The sequence below is a fragment of the Euprymna scolopes genome, chromosome 16 (genome assembly GCF_053919585.1).
Source record: "Euprymna scolopes isolate OS-2025 chromosome 16, ASM5391958v1, whole genome shotgun sequence".
NCBI classification, from domain to species: Eukaryota; Metazoa; Mollusca; class Cephalopoda; order Sepiida; family Sepiolidae; genus Euprymna; species Euprymna scolopes.
Window position 1 is genome coordinate 8314848 of NC_136497.1, and position 15832 is coordinate 8330679.

At 32.7% G+C, this 15832-nt stretch overlaps 1 protein-coding gene across 3 annotated transcripts in view; it reads left to right on the forward strand.

The window, feature by feature from the left end:
* Positions 1-1846: 1846 nt before the first annotated feature.
* LOC145295835 (filamin-C-like) overlaps positions 1847-15832 on the forward strand; it is a 300005-nt gene continuing 286019 nt past the window's right edge. The window contains exons 1-2 of one of the 3 annotated variants that reach the window (XM_080141545.1): positions 1936-2018; positions 8027-8081. The gene's annotated coding sequence lies outside the window, so the exon portion shown is untranslated. Of the gene's footprint in view, positions 2019-8026; positions 8082-15832 lie in introns of all 3 variants that reach the window. The other 2 variants (XM_080141543.1, XM_080141544.1) reach the window with 2 other exon arrangements.

Consider the following 15832-nt stretch of genomic DNA (forward strand, 5'->3'; position numbering starts at 1 on the left):
TGATTTTGTGTGTCTTCCTTTTGAAACTGATTTTTAATTTAAAATTATGAATCATTTTACTCAATATTAAAATAACTCTAGGGTATCTATGCCTATCGAGCTTATTATATATCTACATTACAACAATATAGGCATAAGTTAAAATATTTTTTACATTTCGAATGTAACGAGTCCTTCTAACTTGTGGACGGTATATTCTTGTAGATATCACTTTTAAGTGTTTAAAGGGGAGGAACTCTCGGAAATCTCGATACAGTGATCAGAATACAATATTACTAACACGCCTGAAACGATTTGTAACATTGGCTATCATATATTCAACTTTATACCTGCTTGTTAGCTGATAGAAAGTACAGACAAGGAGGTAATACAATGTGAAGAAGTGAATAGAAACTAAAGATCGATTATAAGCAAACAGAAAACAAAAGAAAATATATATTGCTATAAGTTATGAAAACGATGTGAAAAAGTCCGGGGAATTTCAGTTAATTTTGTCCCACCAATGCAGGCAAGAAAAAGGAAAAGACAAAATACTTGAGAGATGCTCACATCATTTATTTTGTTAAAGAAATACACTTTGTATTCGGAGAGAAAGACAATTTTAACGACGGAGAGAAAAGGGATATACAAACAGCCTGGGATTGGCAAACAAGTTTACCTCAAGTTGTCATCGGTCAGACGAAAGTTTCCCCCTCCCTTTCTAGTAGTTTTAAGTTTCATGCTTAAGTGATGCGGTCGCACTACATTTATACCGGATAGCAGTAAAGATCAATCGATAAAGAACACTATTACTTTCAATTTCGGACCCGTTCTTACATTCACGTCTATATTTACAAGAGTATACCGCGGTAATTGAAATATATGACGCATTCAATGTGTAGAAATATGCACAACATAATAGTCATAAAAGTTGACTTAATTGACTGACTAAAAGTGTTGTATATTTTTTTATGATAAACTTCATTTTCCTGTTGGTGCTGGTCAGTAAAATAGATCTATTTCTACACTGAGGTAGTTTTTTATTATTTTAGTCCCGATATCTATCGACTTTTATAGGAAGCTTTATCTTCCTCCGCATTATAAATCGACATTGCGTCTATCTCTGCCCCCGTGGGGAGGCAAGATAGCATTTGGTACACTACTCTGTGGCAGAGTAATAACAGCTATAGTATTCTCATTTTATATATTTGCATGTGTTTTTTTATCACTATAAAGACTAAAAATCAATATATCACAAGCTGGAGATATAAACATCGACAAACTTGTAAATACTTAATATTAGCAGCTTACTGCTACTTACTATTAGCAGTCATATATGGTACTTAATATTAGCAGTCGTATATGGTACTTACTATCAGCATCGTATATGGATAAAACATCGTCGTGAATATCGTAGTCGACTACATAATATGACCTCAGACTCTAATCAATGTTTCATATTTGTTATATCCTTAATCAGTGAAAGCTAAATCCTTCTTGACTAAGGTCATGTTTATTTTTGTCAAATTTTGAGTGTCTTTTTGGGGACACTCCATAGGAAAAAAAAGAACAGTCCTTGTATTTAACTTTCTTCTAGTAGGGAAATATGAATAGGTACATTTAACAAGGGTTAACATATGGCTGACGTTCGTAATAACGCAGATATATAGATGTATATATAGAGATAGATTTTTCTTTAAAACATTCAGTCCTGTTTTTTTTTGTTTTTTTTCTAAGTATGCTATACTCTGCATATTAAAAACAACTATCGTGACAAAAGTGCCTTGATGGGAAAACAAATACATAGAAAGAACCATCCCAATTAGTGAGACAACCGCATTGGCGCATTTCTCATATTACCTAAGTTAGATGAGATTAAATATTAAGTGAAACAGATTGAAGACAACAAACTAAAAACGATAGAATCTATCATACATCCTGCTAGGCGTACTTTTATATACGCAACCAGTTGGAGTTTACCGTCAAAGGAAGTCTGGATAATCACGGTAATTATATAAGGTTGGCGCTAAAAAATAAAGGTAAGTCTATCTAAAAGAATAAATAGACAAAATCCTGAATCCAAATTCGTATATTACTATTTATCATTGTACTACACGTGCGTAGATCAACGATTGTTTCTCTATAGATATTGCTAAATATTTTATACCAAAAATCAAAAACAAAACAAAACATAAAAACAAACAAAATCTGATCTGCTGTTATAATTTCTTCTCTTTGTTTTGCCTTTTGTTTTATATATACAGATATACAGTAACGTACACCCACATCAACACGTTCACCCACTATATATATATATATATATATATATATATATATATATATATATATATATGCATAACTATATATATATATATATATATATATATATATATGTATATATATATATATAAAGAAAACTATATTTCGTTTTCATTGTCTTTCCCTGTGTACTGTTTCTTCATATGCACAAGAGGGAGAAATGGTGCCCATATATATATATATATATATATATATATATATATATATATATATATATATATATATATATATATATATATGTGTGTGTGTGTGTGTGTAATTTTACGGAAAAAAGTCAAAATTAAAAACTGAAAAGTAAGGCTAAATTTGGAAGTTAAATAATTTCATTGTAAAACGTCCTTGAACGATAACTATATATTTTTTTTAAGTTTAAGATATCGAATTAGGTTTAAAGAATAAAACATCTATTTTAAAAATTAGCTTCTTAACTAGTCGCTTAATAGCGAGAGTTCATTAATAGGTCCGACTGTGACAATCAAAACAAACAGGAAGGTGTCGCGTATAAATTCTACGCAAGCCCAAAATATCAGAAAGTCAATTTTATTTAAATATTCATAGAGGCATTGAGACATTATAAAACCTCCACTTTATTTAAAGATTATAAATAATATTTATTAATTTACGTAATTCTATTTGTTGTAAAAATAGGAAGTGTCAGTTTTGTTGGAATATTTCATTACATTTTTTAGATGATGACTCGATTTATTTTTAAACGTGTTGTAACAGTAAATTAAATTAACCCTTTTTTTCTCATTGAAGTAAAATGCATTTTAAGTGTAAAATATTAAGTAACATCACTGGTTATATTGACAATTCATTTATTGTAAAAATAAGCAAAAACACCTCATTAATAATTAAAAACAATGCAGTGGGTGGAATGAAAATCCTGTCTATTTTTATTACTTTTTATAATTTATTCCCATCTTGAATACGTCTATAAGAAAAATATTGTAATATTACATTTGCATTTTTTGTGAAAATTGGTATCATTAAAATAACACAAAATATTTTTTTTACTTAAATTACTATTTTTTATTTATTTTTATATTTATTTTGTGTGTGTATGTGTGTGTGTGTGTGTGTGTGTGTGTGTGTGTAAACAACTTCAAAGCATTATTCTTATTAAAAATCGGACATTCGCACATCTTATTTAGTAGCTGAAAGTTTAACTTTGGCAAAGGCGTGTTTTGTTTGCATAATGCAGTTTATTAAAATTAAAAGAAAATGTTAATATTCTGTGATTGTTAATTAATGAATACTGAATATTTCATTACAAATAGTTTATTCCTAAATTTTGGTGAATTTTAAAATGAAGGGATGGGTCATAATGCTTAAGCAGTTTAGTGATCAGACCATTCTATTTTGCATACATTTAAATTAAAAAAAAACGGAATAAGATAATATATAAAATATTTATAACATAATACATATAACATTTATATTTATATCTCTCTTTCCCTTTCTCTTTCTCTTTCTTTCAATCTATGTATCTTTCTATCTACATAAATATTTATAAAAAGTTATATGCATATATATATATATATATATATATATATATATATATATATATATATATATATATAAACAATAGGAACCCAACGCTAGACGCCGCATCCCCACAATGTTACCTAGCATCTTCTCTACTCTTCTGATGAAAAGCATTAGGCTTAGAAATGCCTTGGCATAAAAAGTCCCTTCTATCCCCCCAACTAATCGATTGTATTCCCTTATTGAATAAATGGACCGATCTATATCCACCAATATATAGTTCTGTGTCTTCATTCCCAACTTCTATTGTCTTCGTATATAACTCCATTGATACTTGTTGAGCTTCATAATGTCCAGATAAGTCTCCTCCCATATAACTGAGCTTGCTCTTTTCCTTTAACGCTCTAAGCTATATATATATATATATATATATATATATATATATATATATATATATATATATGTGTGTGTATGTGTGTGTGTGTGTGTGTGTGTGTAAACATTTGTGTGTGATTGTGTCTGCGTAAGTGCTAGGATATTTAATTTTATGAATAAGTATATTCTACTAGAGATACTGTAACCTGTGGGGAGAAATATATTCTTTTAACTGCTTCATATATATATATATATATATATATATATATATATATATATATATATATATATATATATATATATATATATATATATATATACATACATATATATATGTACATATATATACATATATATATACATACATATATATATATGTACATATATATATATACATATATATATATATATGTATATATATATATATATATATATATATATATATATATACTAGCAAAAGTACCCGTCGTTGTTTGGGTTCAAAAACAGCCTACAGAAAATGGACTCTGATGTATGAACGTATGATAGGTCATGAAAAGGAAAGGTTGTTAAACAAAAGCAAAATATGATGAAAGTAAAAATAGATAAACCCCATAATTTATTATATCATACCTGTAGATACACCCCATAATTTATTATATCATACCTGTTCACACTGAAACACTTATCACACTATTCTGTGGATCTATATTAAAAAACCTTGTTAAACGTTCTGACATATTTCCATTCTATGGAAGTCAGGTGCGAACGAAAACCCCTAATTTTATTATACCACATTTCTTCTAACAGAAACATAATTATCAAAGTATACTTACACCGATAGATAGGCTCAACATGTAAAATCAATATGTTCTTAGATATAAAAAAGTGCGTTCGAAATGAAGCATAAAAACTAATCAACATTGGGCTATTTGATATGACAACACCGCATTGGAAATGAATGTTTTTGCTTAGATCATAATTGAATCATAGTGCTTAACATTTGTTTTTTTTAAACTTTACTGCAAGCTATTATATATAAAATAATTTTAGAAAACAAACAGTAGGTTCTGTACAGTGCAATGTAGACTACTACATATTGTGAACATAGTCACTACGAGAGGTGTGAAGTTTCCGTCAGGTGAATCGTGATGGGTCCTCAATTAAAGCAGGCAACTAATCGATTCGATTGAAAAATGGGCTATTTCATCGATTTCGATGACAATAAAAATATGGGAGTGTTAAATATTCGTTGATCATTATTCAATCCCGGCCAACATCGGGTCATCCAGGTAGAAATACAATATAATGATAATATCATACAATAAAATATATAATAATATAATATATCTGTATATAGCTAGATAACTATATACATGTACACACACACACACACACACACACACACACACACACACACACACACACACATATATATATATATATATATATATATATATATATATATATATATGATGGGACGATTCCAAAATTTTCTCCTATTCTGATACAATTACCGATTCCGTTCTAAAATTCCTATTCCGATTCTTTTAAAATTAATAAATATTCGATTAGAAATTTGGTTTTTGTGAATTGTAAAATTATTGCATAAACACGCTAATTTTCACCTATTTTTTTACTCAGATGTGTTCCTTGTAATTGACAGAAAATTGTAAGACAACAAAAGATTTATTTTGATTTTAAAAACAGCCAGATTGTTCGTCGTTAGTGTACAACATGCTACATGCTATGTGTAAGTTTTCATAAACAGTTGAAAATAGTCGACGATTGGAAAGCAAAATAAGAAAACGATGTAAGAAAAAAATCTTTTGCAACACCCCCTCATATTATTACGAAGGAATTTCTAAATAATAATGTTACTATTTTGAAAACCATTTGTAATATGGAGAGGGCGCGGGCTTTGTAAACTATTTAGTTGTTTCTCACTATGTATGAATTAAAAATTTTATTTAATTATAATATATTGGTGGGTTATGATGAAAACATAAATAAATAAATAAATAAATAATAATAATAATAATAATAATAATAATAATAATAATAATAATAATAATAATAATAATAATAATAATAATAATGCATTTATAGATTATCACCCTCTGTTAAATACGCCATCCAAAATGAAACATTACTTTTATAGGTTGATTACCCGGGAAACCCGTTAAAAAAACTTTGACGAAAAGAAAATCAATCAATTTAGTATTTTGAGTGGAAGATCAGTTTCGAATATAAATTTAACGTAAAATAACCATAATTCCTCGACCATTTTTATACTGTATTCTCATTAAATTATCGGTGTTTTTTATTCTGTTCTCATTTTTCGCCATTCGAAATTATAACTTTTTGGTGGGAAAAAAATTCGACTCTCCATTTATTAGGCTATAGCATGTAAACAGTCTTATAAACAGTTTCGCATTTAACATAAAATGATCACCTGTTTCGAACCAGCATTTCAAGAACATGCAACTATTTTTTTTTCTTTAATTTTGGCCATGTGCGTATTTCTGTTAAAACTGTAGTATAAAATATGTCATTGTCAAAATCATAAAAAACACGAACTCTTTTGATCCTAAGTCCGAAAAAAATGACATTACTTGTGGTTTATGAGTTTTCCGATTGGGCTTGGGTGGGAGTCAGTGGTTAAAAAATTTGTTCATTGCTTTAACAGAATTAGAATGGCCCAGAAACAGCTGATCATTATACGTTAAATTAATGAATTTAGGAACATTGGACAATGGAAAAAAGGCAATGGAAAACGGCGCATTTTCGCCAGCTAAAAAAGGGCAATTATTGAATAAATATCGACTGAAAATAAATTTTAGAGCAGTCAAAATCGAATGTTTTTATGGTTTTAAAGAACCAGTAACATTTCAGCAAATTTTTTAAAATATCCTTTTTTAGAGAGAGAGACACTTTTTAAAAAGGACTCTTGAATAAGGGGCTGCTTTTAATAGATATTTATTGAATAATTCCCCTAAATTTATATGCGCTAAGTTGTAAAATATATAATTTTTTCATTGGGTTTACAGATATCGCCAAAACGTAGATTATTATTGGGGGAGGGTACTTTTAAATGCAGATATAAGTCTTTTTTTGAATACGACAAACTTGTAAATGTTTTCCTTTATGTATTTTATCCAAGACCTTGATAAATTTATTGTGAGGTATTCACGTATATTTTTAAGAGACAAAGCGGTTCAAAGAAAATAAAACTTCGACTGTAATCTTTTAATCGTGAGCTCTCTGAGAAGCATCATCTAGATATTTGGCATGTAGATGCGAAAAAAATACGTGGACATTAGATTTGGCTTAAGACGACATCTAGCGCCGTAGGAATCATTAAGTCTAAGCATAAGTAAATGATACAGGCGGAATCAAAGAAAATTTGATTTTTGTTATACAGTGATCACCACTTATCAAGGCCCGGAAGCCACTCAGAGATAAGGTTTACGTTAGTGTGGAGATTTGATGAAGTTTTACTTAAGGGGGCGGTTCATTAGGAATTTGTTAACGTTGGACTTGAAGACATCCAAGTTGTAGTCCGGTGGGAAGCAGGCAGACGGAACAGAGTCCACAGGCGTGCAGTTCTAAGAAAATTTGATAATAAAAGTGTTTCATACGGAAGTTTGAAAATTACAAAATCATTTCCAACTCAATTCACAACTAAGTCTTTTAACAACGATGTTAATTCCTTGTCATATTTGTCAATATTGAGTGAGAGAGCCGACAAACACCTCACGTTCAAAACCCAACTCGAAAAGAGCACCAACCCATAAAATAAATATATTACCGATTAAAAAAAACATTTTTTATATTCTATTTCACTCTAATTAGTAATGATGCTTGATATTATATTTCTTGACAGGTACTCTTGCATAATTTGATCCGGATTCTCGGGAATTCCCTCAAGTATAGATCGGGTGAGATCGGCAATCATCGGTTAAAACCAATCGTTGTTCAAATGTTTAAACGCTAGATTGATTTTTGTTATGTACATATATTTGTAGGCATTCTAAATGGCTAGCCTGAAAAACATGTGAAGGGAATCCTTCCAATAATAAACAAACGTATTATGCAAGCGTACCTCTTGAAAAAATATTTCTTTAATTTTAAACAATTATTTCGATACGTTGTTAATAAACTGCATTTTTCTTGAGGTTAATTAGCGAATTTCGTAAAGTTTCAAGTTGTGTTTTGTTTATTTAACACAAAAAGAAATACATCTTATTTAGATGTTATCATGATCTATAGAGTTTTGTTTTACTAATAGTTTAAAAACAATAAAGATTTATCATCAGTACAAGCAAGTGAAAATTAAGTTTTAAAAATATTAAAAGAATTGATTTTGGAATCGGAAATTAGTCACAGCTTTACGGTGTTTTTCGTATGAACTTGTGTATACCTTTCTGTGAAGGGGAGACCTAACTTTGGTTATAATGAAATCTTACGGTTATATTAAGGGCTCGTTTATTACCATTAATGATACAGTGTGCAATGTGACATATGTTTTGACCTGTACGGGCAAGCAACTTGCTTTCGATGATAGTAATAAACATTCTAAAATTACGTAAATAACTTGCAATTAATTAAGGAATTCGTAATATAGAAATGCTCTTTGTTACTTTATATTCAGCATCATATACGTGATAAAATAACGCTATAAATACACCGACCAAAAATCGTTTTTAATTACTTAAATGTCTATTAATATAAACAATTATAAAACCATTTCTAAAAGAAATCAAAGGTTCGTACATAACAAGAGCGTAAAGGAAAATTACAAGAACAATAAATTAATTTTAAAATATGTATAAACGTATTTTAGAAAATGAAAACCAGTTTAAGTGCAGAGATATTCTAATTTAGTTGTATAGTTTAAAATATATATGTGTTCTGTTATATATTTAGTAATATATAATATTGTATATAATAATTTAAAATAAAACTTGAAACTATTTTAAAGCATTTTATTGCCATTTTAAACGAACTTTTAAAACTTATCCAAGTAAACCCCAAATAAATTATTGATTTGCGCATATGACTGTGTATTGTGATGCTTACAATACCACTTTATGACCCACATTACATTTATTTCTGTCAATACACTCCTCCATATATATAAAGTAGAACCTTGGGATACGGTGACCCTAGGATACGTGTTTGCCTGGTTACGATGTGGAATACGATGTTTTTTCTGGCTCCTGGTTAGGGTATTTTCCTCGCCTTACGCTGTTATTTATAATGTTATAATAATGTTATATTATATACTGTACTGTATTTTATTATATATATATATATATATATATATATATATGTGTGTGTGTGTGTTTGTGTACTGCATTTTGTTATATATATATATATATATATATATATATATATATATGTATATATATGTGTGTGTGTGTGTGTGTGTGTGTGTGTATGTGTGTGTGTGTGTACTAATTCAGCCTACGCCCAATTATTTGTTTTTTCAAAAACCCACGGCATTAAAGGCAGCTGTGTCGACAATAACTAAATTGTCTACAGTAAGATTCAGATTAGGGGAAAAACGACGTTGTTGTTAATATAATGTCTATTGACGTAAAGGCTAATTGAAGACTTTAATATCCGTCAGATATAATTATAAATTTGGTTGCTTCTCATACCTACATTACTCAATGGAGAATAGTAGTTGTTACCAACACAGATACGCAACAAGAATGTATGTACACACATACTAGTCAAGATACACCCGCATGTTCTACCGCGTATACATACACACGCACAACCGGAACATTTTCGGAAGCACAAATGTATTGATACAATATCCAGGCTAGTAGCAAATCATGGGAACATGCACAAGAAAGAACAGTTGAAAAGAACATATACCATCCATTATGATTATGAAATTTCTGCAGTTAAGCACCTAGAAAAGGGAGCTGTAACGTCTGATGTATTTATATCGGAAGAGAAAGGAGAAAGTAGCAATCACAGAAGTAAATATACATAACGGTGTTTGTCTTAACAGAGCTGAGAGAAAGAGAGAGAGAGAGAGAGAGAGAGAGAGAGAGAGAGAGAGAAACAGATTTAAAAAAATACAAGAAAGAGATAATAAAAAACTGGAATCTTAAGTAGATCGTCATCATTTCAGTTATAACAGATACAATCGGACACATGATAAATAATTTCAACACCTACGTATTGAATGCACCCGGAGAACCAGGTGCAAGAGAAATACAAACACTTGCACTCTGAGAAACGAGTAACATTTTAAATAGATCTCTAGGTTGGAGTGACTGAAATAGTGGGGGAATATCTGGCATGCGATATGATGCCTTTTCTTATATAAAACACAAAAGGATTAGAAAATTAAAGCACGAGAGTAACCATTAAGTTCAACCTAGATATACACAGACCATTCTATCGGGTACGAATAGTAAAAATTAATGGCCGCAAGCACAATGTTCCAGTTTAATAAATATGTATACGCATACGTTACGGGGAAGTGCAGATTGTTAAAGCTCACACACTAACCTAGTTTTACTGGCAATAATACATTTGATCTAACAGATTCAACGCAAGTTAATCTAGATAATATGTAATGATAAACAGTAATAGAAGTAAGTTACCATTAGAATTGTACAATAATTTGAAGTGTCTATTCGTTTTATTCGAATGTGTTATACATTGTAGTTAACGCATCTGATCGTCCATACGAGGTGCCTTCAACAAGTTTCAGACTTTTTTGGACAGGTATTTAAAATTGTCGTAGACGCATGAAAATTCAGTATATTATGGCTAGACATCTTATGAGATGAATTTTTATTATTTCAAGTCCAAATAAGGAATTATAACAGGAATGGGAATACATCCTTCTAAAGCCTGATTGCCACAGTTGGTGAATTTCAAAAATGCAATCTGGACGTGAAGACTCTTTGGAAGAACAATATGCAATAAAAACATCTGTTTAAACTTTAAAAGCAAATGCTACAAGAACGCCTGGAATACTTCGGACTGCTTTTGGAATATATTGCATGAATTGAACATCAGATTTTGAGTAGCCTAAGAGAGTTAAGGAAGGTAGAGAGTCTGTCAAAGACGATGATAGCTGTGGGGGAAGTAAGGAAGTTAGAGACCAGATTTTGTTGGCCAAATAAAGAATTTCATAGATAAGGACCGTTGTGTGTCTATAAAGAGAATAAGTGCACATATTGATGTCAGTGTGGGAACTGTACATGAAATTATTCGCGAGAACCTTAAGATGCGGAAGATTTTAACGAGAGTTGCACCAAAGATGTTCAGAAAATATAAGACTATTTGACCAAAATTAGCCGATGGTCTTGATCTTGTTCCCTGTGACTTTTCATTATTCTCTAACCACAAAGAAAATCTTTGTGGCTGTCGTTATGAGACAATTGGGGAGATGAAAGAGGCTGAGAGGATGGTCATGGCCACGCTTACACAAGAGTCTTTCATCGGACCTTCAAAAAGTTGTTCGAACAGTACAGCCAGTGCATTGACGCTGGAGTATATTACTTCTTGGTATAGTCTGCGGGACATATGAGGGTATAATCTTTTCCCAAAGGAATATACGAGTGGTTGGTGCACCATTCCATCCGTGTCAACAGTATACAATGCATAGATGAACGTTTTCCTTGTGGCGATTTAAGATACTGGCAGGTATAAGAAGTTTTCTAGCTCGGTATAAAGAGTTTACCTTTTTCCAAAACCCTTGGTAACACCCTCTTTCTAATTATATTACTAAATGTTGCTTGAAATCGTAGGCCGTGGCATTTAAACCTTGCAAACTCGGGAAAAATATTATCGTCCATGCCATTGAGTTGTCAAAAATGTGTCTTACATTTGCGAAAGGAAAAAAAGCTTCGCAAGGTTTAATATAAACATTACTTTGATGCTATTTTTCTACGGACTCTATGTCATTTTCTTTTGATTCGGCTAATACCTTTTGTTTTCATCTGGGAATGGAACTTAAATGCATACCATTCGCAATGGATCATTTATGAATATCAGCAAAAATATAAGTATAAATATCGAGCCCGTCGGCACGACAATGTTGATGTTGCCTTTTGAGTTAACGACTTGGCTCTTTTCTTTTCGTAAAAGAAATTCTAATTATATTAAACGAGCGTCTGTACCAATTTATTTTCCTGATATGACTTCATTTTAAACATTGTCCTATCATCTGAACTTTAACTTCTTCGTCTTACGTGCAATATATACGTTCAAAGGAGATTGTTTAGATATCCGTAGCAAAACATTATCTACAAAACTAATATTACAGGCCAGATAGAAATTTAAACTTTAAAAACGATAAACTATCGCTACATTAATTATCTATTAAATCTAACGATTTAATAGATAATCCTAATTTACCCTATATGTACTTCAGGGTTGCACTTGCTAACACCACTGCATTTATATTTGACATCTATCGGCCCCACAACAGCGGAGTTACTATCTTTAATAGCATATCTGAGAAAATAGACAACGTACTGTTTGCACATCCCTCGGCTAACATCCACATCTGTGGTGACTTCAACGTCCATAACGTGGAATGGCAGACCCATTCAAATAAGACAGACGATGAGGGGAGGTTTTGTCATAATTTTTCAATTGCTTATGGCCTTACTCAGATTGTTCGCGTACCTTCCGTGTGCCCGATACACCCGGTCAATATGCAAGCCTCCTAGACATTTCTCTCTCAACTTCCCCTGAGCTATGTTCATGTTCTGTTAATTCTCCTCTAGGATCCTCCGACCACTCCGTCGTATCAGTTAAGATAAAAACGAAATGTAAGAAGTCCCAAGACGTACCCCTCCACCGTACTGTATACCGATACTCTATGGCTGACTGGGCTAGCTTCCGTACATTCATATCTGATTTACCTCTGCACTCCATGTTTAAAAAGGACGTGTCCTCTATAGTATCAGATCTGACCGAATGGTTAATTGTAGGCATAGACCAATTCATACCATCTAAAAAAATTCCAACAAAAACCTAACAGCCAGCCATGGTTGTCTCCAATATGTGCTGCTGCTATCGCGCGCAGAAATCACTTTTTCCATAGCTACCAACGTAATAGATGAACTGAGACTAAAGCTGCTTTCAGGACTGCCAGCAACCACTGTAAAAGAGCAATAAAAAATGCAAGAGAGCTATATGCCCAGTCTTTTAAATCCCAAGTTGCTGAGCAGCGGCTTGGTTCCCACCAGTTGTGGCAAATAATAAATAGGATCCTGAACAAAAGTGTGCGTTCTATCCTAACCATTATCAATGGACCAGAGGTCATCTCGTCAGCGTCAGACAATACCAAACTATTTGCAAAGAACTTTGCAGCTAATTCTACCCTATGCGACGAAGGCCATCAACTCCCCATATTTCTTCCTATAACACAGAACAAGCTAGGTAACATACACATATCCGTGCATGAGATCTCCAAGCAAATCAAGAACCTAGATTCCAGTAAATCAACTGACCCTGATTACATCCCAATTATAGTGTTAAAAAAGCTTCAACCAGAACTTGCTCCCATACTTACGAAACTATTTAAGCGCTGCCTTAAGGAGAAGTGCTTTCCGACTCCCTGGAAGACCTCATCAGTTTGTCCTGTATTTAAGAATTCAGGTGATGAGTCATCTCGCTCTCAATACAGACCAATAAGTCTCCTGTTTGTTATTAGTAAGTTGCTGGAATCCATATTAAATAGAGAAATAGTCAACCACCTCAGCAGGAATAACCTTCTTAGTGACACACAATATGGTTTCCGCTCTGCAAGATCTACCGCAGATGTGCTGACGGTTATATCTCACAGGATTAGTGAATCTCTTGACAAAGGCTTCCTTTCTAGGGCAATTGCTCTTGACATATCAAAGGCCTTCGACAAGGTATGGCATAAGGGTCTACTTCATAAGATTTCAAGCTACGGCATAACTGGAAATGTTTTCTCAATCATTAAATCATTTCTCCCCGATAGGCTCATAAGAGTAGTGGTAGATGGACAAAAATCGGAGGCCTGCAATATAAATTCTGGAGTCCCTCAGGGATCAATCCTGGGCCCAACTCTCTTCCTGATCTACATCAATGACCTTCCTAAACACATACTTAAACCATTCGTTGACATCTATACTGATGACACGACCATCTACGGCAACACATCAAAGGCTGTAAATGACAAAGTTCTCTCTGATTCTCTCTCATCTGATCTTGAGCGCGTGGTTCAGTGGGGGAAGATGTGGCTGGTTACCTTTAATGCATCCAAAACCAAACTCCTATCCTTACATCATCAACGCTCTGATTCCCATCTGGCATCAATTATGATGGATGGCTCTCGTCTGAGTGAGGCCCCGTGTTTTTACAAGCTTCTGGGTTTGACCTTTACTCCTGATCTGAAATGGAACACGTTCATCAAGTCTGTTGCCAAGGTCGCTGGAAAGATGGTGGGATCCTTCTACCGCTCCAGAAGACATCTCACTATGGATGCAATGCTCTATCTATATAAAAACCAAGTACAACCAAGGATGGAATACTGTTGCCATATCTGGGCAGGAGCTGCTAAAAACAGCCTTGACAGAGTACAAAATAGACTTCGTGGCTTAGTGGGCGATGCCCTTTTCTCTACCATGCAACCTCTCTCCCACAGAAGAGACGTTGCGAGCCTATCCTTGTTTTATCGTAATTTCCATGGCAGGTGCTCGTCTGAACTCTAATCTCTGGTCCCCCCTCGCCAATTTTTCTCGAAAAACACCCGTCTAGCTGAATCCACTGTGAAAAATTTCCCCCACTCAATATCCGTTCCTAAATCAAAACGCGGATTCCATGAACAAAGCTTCTTTCTTAGAACTTCACGCCTGTGGAACTCTGTTCCGTTTGCCTGCTTCCCACCGGACTACAACTTGGATGTCTTCAAGTCCAACGTTAACAAATTCCTAATGAACCGCCCCGTTAAGTAAACACTTAATCAAATCTCCACACTAACGTAATGTACTTGCAATAACCCTTATCCCTGAGTGGCTTCCGGGCCTTGGTAAGTGGTGATCACTGTGTAAAAAAAACAAAAAAAAAGCATGAGACAACTATGAAGGCATGAAACTTGGATTAGGCAGTTCTTGGAAAAAAGTAAAGCAAGGTCTGCCAATTTTCAAAGTAACACTTTCTATCAGCGAACAAGCAGGTATAAAGTTGAATATATGATAGTCAATGTTACAAATCGTTTCAGGCGTGTTAGCAATATTGTTAGCTGATAGAAAGTACAGATAAGGAGGTAATACAATGTGAAGATGTAAATAGAAACTAAAAATCGATTATAAGCAAACAGAAAACAAAAGAAAATATATATTGCTATAAGTTATGAAAACGATGTGAAAAAGTCCGGGGAATTTCAGTTAATTTTGTCCCACCAATGCAGGCAAGAAAAAGGAAAAGACAAAAAGACTGCCGAGATGCTCATTTCATTTATTTTGTTAAAGAAGTACACTTTGTATTAGGAGAGAAAGACAATTTTAAAGACGGAGAGAAAAAGGATATACAAACAGCCTGGGATCGGCAAACAAGTTTACCTCAAGTTGTTATCGGTCAGACGAAAGTTTCCCCCTCCCTTTCTAGTAGTTTTAAGTTTCATGCTTAAGTGATGCGGTCGCACTACATTTATACCGGATAGCAGTAAAGATCAATC